Source organism: Brachyhypopomus gauderio, chromosome 12 (assembly GCF_052324685.1).
Source record: "Brachyhypopomus gauderio isolate BG-103 chromosome 12, BGAUD_0.2, whole genome shotgun sequence".
NCBI classification, from domain to species: domain Eukaryota; kingdom Metazoa; phylum Chordata; class Actinopteri; order Gymnotiformes; family Hypopomidae; genus Brachyhypopomus; species Brachyhypopomus gauderio.
In genome coordinates, this window is record NC_135222.1 from 5,079,317 (window position 1) to 5,086,619 (window position 7,303).

A 7,303-nucleotide genomic window follows, 5' to 3' on the forward strand; every position below is an offset into this window, starting at 1 on the left:
TCGAGACAAGGCACAGGTGATACTAACAAACACGCTCACAAACAACCCACACCCACGGAAGTACAAACATGGATATAACGACATGCAGACAACGTAACAGCACGCCCACAGGGAAGGGTCCGGAGCCGTTCCGTGACAATACCGACTGTGCTCATAAGCTTCTTTTGCTTGGAAATTTTTATTGTGTATTTGTTCATGGACAGTGCACATGCAGGCCACGGTTAATTTATAGTTTACTAACTGAGTAATTTCTGGAATATCGATACTATTTTGCCTTTAATTGGATTTTTCTGAATTTACCCAAGTGAACTACATAATAAGTCATTCAAGTAGACATGATAACAGTCTCAATGTATAAAACATAAAATGCTTGGTTGCATGCCCTTGCAGACATTATGTGTAATATATTATGCAAGTCCACTTCCTGGTTGGTCCAGCATGTCACGGTAACCCAGCCCCAAGCCGCAAAGGAAAAAAGTACAAGTGTAAAGTGCATTCCTCTTTATTTTTGTCATAGTCACTACGTGGCATTATGGGAGGTACAGATGTGCCTTTACCCACCTCGCCCCCTGCTCCTTCATTCACTCCGCGACACAGCAATAGCCAATCAGAAAGACTGAAAGCAATTTTGCTTTGAAACACATGAATCACCTGTTTCTCTATTCCTTTTCAGGTATCTTGAAATATGCACCTTTAGTGCCAGAGATTTTCTCTCAAAAGACCCAATAGCACTATTCTGAAAACTAATTTTGTTCCATAGTTGCGTCGTTTCTCACTCATTGAAGGTTTATCTTACATCAGTTTAAGCTTAGCACTGATATGTACAAGAGTGAAATGGCTTTCTCCCTATATCATTTCTGTCACCGCAGATCCCAGAAGGGAAAACACAGACAGACATGTAAGGATTCGGTTCTGATGTTTTACCATATATATCTGACCCACTTTCTGTTTAGCCTTTCATAGGCAGATGGTGTAGTCTGTGCATCCACTGAGGCCAATATTTAATGTCTATGAGGAATGTGTGTTTTTCAGCAGTGCACCTCCTATTAAGTGACAACTGTGAGTGACAGCGAAGGGAAATGTAAGCAGAGGATGTACAAACGTAACTCAGTAAGTAAAGTATGAGAATAAGCGATTCTGAATATCTTGACAAAATTCCTTGACAGATGGAAAGTGTCAGGAATGTGCTGTATAAGTATTTACAGATCAGATTCTGTCTCACAGGTGAGACAGGACCAGACCCTGGGGATATTTTAAGACAAAGTATAAAAAATTGAACAATGTAAAATATTTAGCACTCTTTTTCAGAGCATGTTCTTCATAAAAAAGTTATATCATTACAAAAATTAAAATAATAAATAATGTGCATATTTGCTGTGTTTAATCAATATTAACTGGCTTTTATGCATTGATCAGGTCTATGCAGCTGCACTTTTCTCTGTCACGGTACGGCGGCCCCCTTCTGGTCGCCCCCGTCTACAGCAGCAGCTTGTCCTGTGGGTGTGGTGTTGTGTTCGTTCCTCAGGTGGGCGGAGCCCGCGATCCGTCTCACCTGAGGGTCGTTTGTTTGTCTATATATGTCTTGTCTTTGTACCAGTTGACTGCTGGTTATTATATCCTTAATTCGGATCAGTTCACGGGTTTTGGTTTGCGCACTTTACATATTAACCCATCCTATTTCCCTGAGACTTGGCGTGATCGCTTCCATTTATTTTCGCTCACCCTACCCGTCACAGAATAACCAGCCACCTTCGGAAGCCGCCAGTCTCCTTTACTTTTTCCTTCGTTCGTGGTCATGTCGCGTGGTAAGTGTTTGTCTGCGTGGTGTTGTATGTTTCGTATGAGAGTGAGCTGGGTCGGTCTCCACTCGTCCCGCCGTGTTTAAATGTTCGTTTGTCTAGTGTATTGTTTGTAACACGGCGAGGACTGGAGACCGTTACCCCCGTAAAGCTCCTCTTTTATGGATGTGCGTTTCGTTTTTTTTGTCGTAATGTGTGTGTGGACAGCGGGACCGAAGCGTGCTGCACGCACATGTTTGAATGTTGTGCGTGTGAGACGCGAGAGCCTCTCGGCATTGTCGCCTCGCTCTCTGTGTTGTGTTGTATGTTGTGAGCGAATGCGAGCTGAGGAGGCGCGTCCCTGTGGACCGTGACGCGAGTATCACTCGCTTTTGTCGCCTCGCTCCCCATGTGTTCCGTGTTGGAATTGGGGAGCGACTGCAAGCCGGAGTGGTTGCGTCACCGTTTACAGAGCGCGCGTGTGTTGATCCTGTCCATTTGTCTTTTGTATTTTGTCTTTTCGTGTTCGTTTTGTCCTAGCGTGTTGCGTGATTTGTTTTGTGTAATTCCACACATGCTCCTCCCCCTTGAGTGTGTGTTGGGGGTGGACCAGTGATGGTCCCCGTGGCACGGAGGGCGTCGCTCCTGAGGGAGGCCCTGACCAGGAACGTGGGGGGTTCTCCTGAGCAGGTGGAAGTCCCCTGCTAAGACGGAGACCCCTCCCCCATTGTAAGGGGGATCAGGGCAGTGCGCGTCTATGTTTTGTGTTGGTGTGTGTGGGTGTGTGTGTGCATTTTGTTTTATGTGCAGGTGCTTCTCCCTGGCGGTGGATCGTGGCAGTCCTGGACCTTGTGGGGGTCTCCAGCTGGCAGGAGCCCCCTTATGCTGTGGGGTGACCGGAGCCCGGTCGGAAAGAGCCCCTCCCTAGAGGGCTGGGGCCCCCGGATGTTTGGGGACGATAGGGCTCTGGTCCGAAGAGCTCCTGCTGAAGAGGGAGATCCTCCCTCCTTCTCGGGGTGACCAGGAGGCCCTTGGGGGCTGTTCCCCAGCCCGCGATAAGGGTGCTCTGGGCCTCGGTCTCTGGCGCTCCTGTGTTTGGTGGAGTCCACCTCGTAAAGTCAGGCCCCGGCTGGGGCTGACTCCCCAGGAGGCTGGGGTGGCCCCTAGCAGAAGGCAGGGGCCAGCTCCGGGAGGAGGTAGGTCCAGGAGGTGACTTAGCCACGCCCCAGGGAGGTAACCTGCACACATACACCCCGGACGGACACGGAGCCGTGGCCCGCCGTCCTCGCACCTGTGGGGCTATGCGGCTTAAGGCCGGTTAGGGCGTGAGGGCCCTGTGACCGACCGGGGCGAGGGCCCAGTCGGTCCAGGGTCCCGCCCAGGTAGGCGAGCTAACCTGTGTTTGTGTTTTGTGTTTCAGCTCCGGGACTACAGGGGGTGTGTCCCTTGTCCCTGCCCGCCTGCCCCTTTGTTTTGTGTGCTGCTGCTGTAGGCCGCACAGCCGGTGGAGGGGAGTGCGGCTTGGAAGGGGGATCTGTCACGGTACGGCGGCCCCCTACTGGTCGCCCCCGTCTACAGCAGCAGCTTGTCCTGTGGGTGTGGTGTTGTGTTCGTTCCTCAGGTGGGCGGAGCCCACGATCCGTCTCACCTGAGGGTCGTTTGTTCGTCTATATATGTCTTGTCTTTGTACCAGTTGACTGCTGGTTATTATATCCTTAATTCGGATCAGTTCACGGGTTTTGGTTTGCGCACTTTACATATTAAACCATCCTATTTCCCTGAGACTTGGTGTGATCGCTTCCATTTATTTTCGCTCACCCTACCCGTCACATTCTCCCGTCCTGACTGAGCCAAGAGCTTGATGATATACCTTACATGCCAGCAAAATCAGTCCAGAATAGAACTTCACAGAGAAAAATTAAAAATATATATTTATTATTTATATATATATTCATATAAATAAAATAAATATATATTTATAAATGTATTTTTCAAGAATGTATTATATATGTATATATACATATACACACACAAACACACACAAATAACACCCAGAGGCAATTATGAAAGGCTATGCAGCTGTGGACCACATGTGAAGGTTCCCGTAGCTTCATTTCACAGTGCCGGTTATCCGTCGTGTCAACAGAAACTTGAGGTGAGACGTGACTCTGTCCGTCATGCCATATCTCCTCACGTGGGCCTACAGCAGCGATCTGGTGCAGAGGATATGACAGGCCTGCATCACACTCTCAGATGCAGGAGGGACAGGGACGATGAGCTCCAGTATGAGCCTATTCTTGGGTGAATATATTTCTGTGTGTATATGTGCATGTGGGTCTTGCTATCTCTCTCTCTTTCTCTCTCTCTCTCACACCTCCCTCCTTCCTCTTGGCTGGCTGCAGTCTGCCTGCGGATACAGGAACATGAGTGGCAGGTGGGCTCTGCTGTTCTGGAGATGAATGGAGGAGAACTGACCCCTTGCCACATACCTCAGTGCTGTTTTAGGGAGACGGGAAGAGAGAGGGAGATCGAGTGGAAGGAGACCACATTTACTCACTTGTCAAATCTGACAGTTTGTCAGGCTTGTGGGGGCAAAGCTGTGGGCTATCGAGAAGGTGTAACTATGTCGGACATTGGAAAGGGTGTTAAAGAAAAGGCTATGAATTAATCATTAGACATAATTACACCAACACACATGAGAATGTTAATCATGTTTTGGAGAAATTAAATATTCTGTAACTTCAAAAACCTTTAGCATTTAATCAGATCAAACACAGTTTTATTAGCACTATCAGAACATTTTGGAACATACATTCTTAGATGGGCTATTTAATCATTCAAGATTAATTACTAATATGCTAATTACTAATATATATATATATATATATATATATATATATATATATATATATATATATATATATATATATATATATATATATATATATATTTTTTTTTTTTACATTTACTTTATATACATAAATAAAGGATCAAATCAAATATACTTAAAATAATCATTATGTATCCATGGGTTGAATTTATACATCTTCTTATCATCGTACTTTATTGATATACCAGATGTGGATCTAATGTGCTTTATAAATATATCACAGCATTAGGTTAGCTGTGTTTTTATGAAAATAAACACTGTTTTCTCTTTTCTGGTGATTAAAAAATGAGTCAATACACAAGCATGAATTAGCATTAGAAAATCAATCATCTGTCTAATAACTCTGGCACTAAAGAGCAGACCAGCCGGTGACAATAACAGACAATCTGCTTCTGATGTATTCTGCACTAAGCTCACATACATTTACATAATATTAACAGTACAGCCTTTATTTTGAGGTGTTCAAGGGAGTGAAATAGTGGTTGAAGGTCTAATGAGAAGCAATATCTACTGAACATGCCTCTTCCTCTCTCAAAAATACAACCATGGAATTGCATCATGCATTAAGGCCTTCCATTGTGAATAACAGTGTTCATTTTTTACTCTTTTTGTAAAGGTCAGCGAGCATTAAGACCTCACACTCTTTCAGCACAACCTCTTTGCTTGTGGTCCACATTAAAAAAGAAAAGAAAGGGACAACCCTGCCAAAAGATCACATTTGTTCTGTTGATGATTCCTGAAACAGTAATTGCCACCCATCTGGTCTTTGTTGCTGGCGGAAACTCATAACCACATAGATATGAGCTGATGAAACTGAGGCTAATACACAACTACTTGGTGAAGCACGACTCGCAGAGGACAGTGAGTAAGGACAGAATATTTATGTCATCAAAGAGAAAGCTAATAAGATCTGGATACATTTAGGTGGACTTTGTGAGGAAAAAAGCACCCCATTATTTGCTTCACTGTGAGGGAATATTTTACATAACCCAAGAACATTAGTTCTTTCATAAATGTTTCAAAAGACTTCCATATCTGTATATATGACCAGACAAGTTCCTTTCCCCCGCTCATAATTTTTATGCTTTGCAACAATGGCAGCCATTTTGTAGACATGCTGTTGCTAAGGTGCCTGAGAGTAGGCAGACCCCAAGCCGCGAGGGAGATGCCCACACACACCCACTCCCTCCTTCCCAATCACCCATCTATTAACCGTCTGTCATCATTGCATTCACCTGTTCCTCATTTCCCATTTCCGTTCACTATTTAAAGCCCACAGGTCCGCTCTTTCAGTGCTGTGCATTGTGCACAGGCGATGCCGGACTGTATGAGCATCCACTGGACGCCTTCCTCAACTTGGTTTAGAGGCTTAAAATGCCAAGTGCGCTTTGCTAACTTAAGTACAAGTGTAAAGTGCTTTCCTCTTTATTTTTGTCATAGTCACTACATGGCATTATGGGAGGTACAGATGTGCCTTTACCCACCTCGCCCCCTGCTCCCTCATTCACTCCGCGACACAGCAATAGCCAATCAGAAAGACTGAAAGCAATTTTGCTTTGAAACACATGAATCACCTGTTTCTCTATTCCTTTTCAGGTATCTTGAAATATGCACCTTTAGTGCCAGAGATTTCTTCTCAAAAGACCCAATAGCACTATTCTGAAAACAAATTTTGTTCCACAGTTGCGTCGTTTCTCACTCATTGAAGGTTTATCTTACATCAGTTTAAGCTTAGCACTGATATGTACAAGAGTGAAATGGCTTTCTCCCTATATCATTTCTGTCATCGCAGATCCCAGAAGGGAAAACACAGACAGACATGTAAGGATTCAGTTCTGATGTTTTAACATATATATCTGACCCACTTTCTGTTTAGCCTTTTATAGGCAGATGGTGTAGTCTGTGCATCCACTGAGGCCAATATTTAATGTCTATGAGGAATGTGTGTTTTTCAGCAGTGCACCTCATATTAAGTGAGAACTATGAGCGACAGTGAAGGGAAATGTAAGCAGAGGATGTACAAACGTAACTCAGTAAGTAAAGTATGAGAATAGCGATTCTGAATATCTTGACATAATTCCTTGACGGATGGAAAGTGTCAGGAATGTGCTGTATAAGTATTTACAGATCAGATTCTGTCTCACAGGTGAGACAGGGCCAGACCCTGGGGATATTTTAAGACAAAGTATAAAAAATTGAACAACGTAAAATATTTAGCACTTTTTCAGGGCATGTTCTTCATAAAAAAGTTATATCATTACAAAAATTAAAATACTAAATAATGTGCATATTTGCTGTGTCAATATTAACTGGCTTTTGTGCATTGATCAGGTCTATGGAGCTGCACCTTTCTCCCGTCCTGACTGAGCCGAGAGCTTGATGATGATATCATCAGCATTGAGCTGACACCCTGAGACTGTCTGCGAAGCCGCACTGCAAGATCTTCCACCCGGACACCTTCCTCAAACTCACAAAGTGTCTTAGGTACTTAGCTAGCTTCTTTTGTTTGTATACTGCGCTAAGGTGCTTTCCTTTTGATTTTGTCATTGTTGCTACGTGGCATTATAGAGCCTCCTGCTCCCTCATTCACGCCGCGACATTATATAGTGGCCAGAGCCACCAAGCAATAGACCCA

The 7,303-nt window shown here is 44.4% G+C and overlaps 1 long non-coding RNA gene across 2 annotated transcripts in view; it reads left to right on the forward strand.

Moving 5' to 3' along the window:
• The window catches only part of LOC143528388 (uncharacterized), a 29,174-nt gene extending 24,746 nt beyond the window's left edge, over positions 1-4,428 (forward strand). Inside the window, exons 2-3 of one of the 2 annotated variants that reach the window (XR_013134446.1) lie at positions 1,033-1,110; positions 3,925-4,428. This is a non-coding gene — a long non-coding RNA (uncharacterized LOC143528388). Of the gene's footprint in view, positions 1-1,032; positions 1,317-3,924 lie in introns of those variants that run through there. The other variant, XR_013134445.1, reaches the window with a different exon arrangement.
• Positions 4,429-7,303: the final 2,875 nt, after the last annotated feature.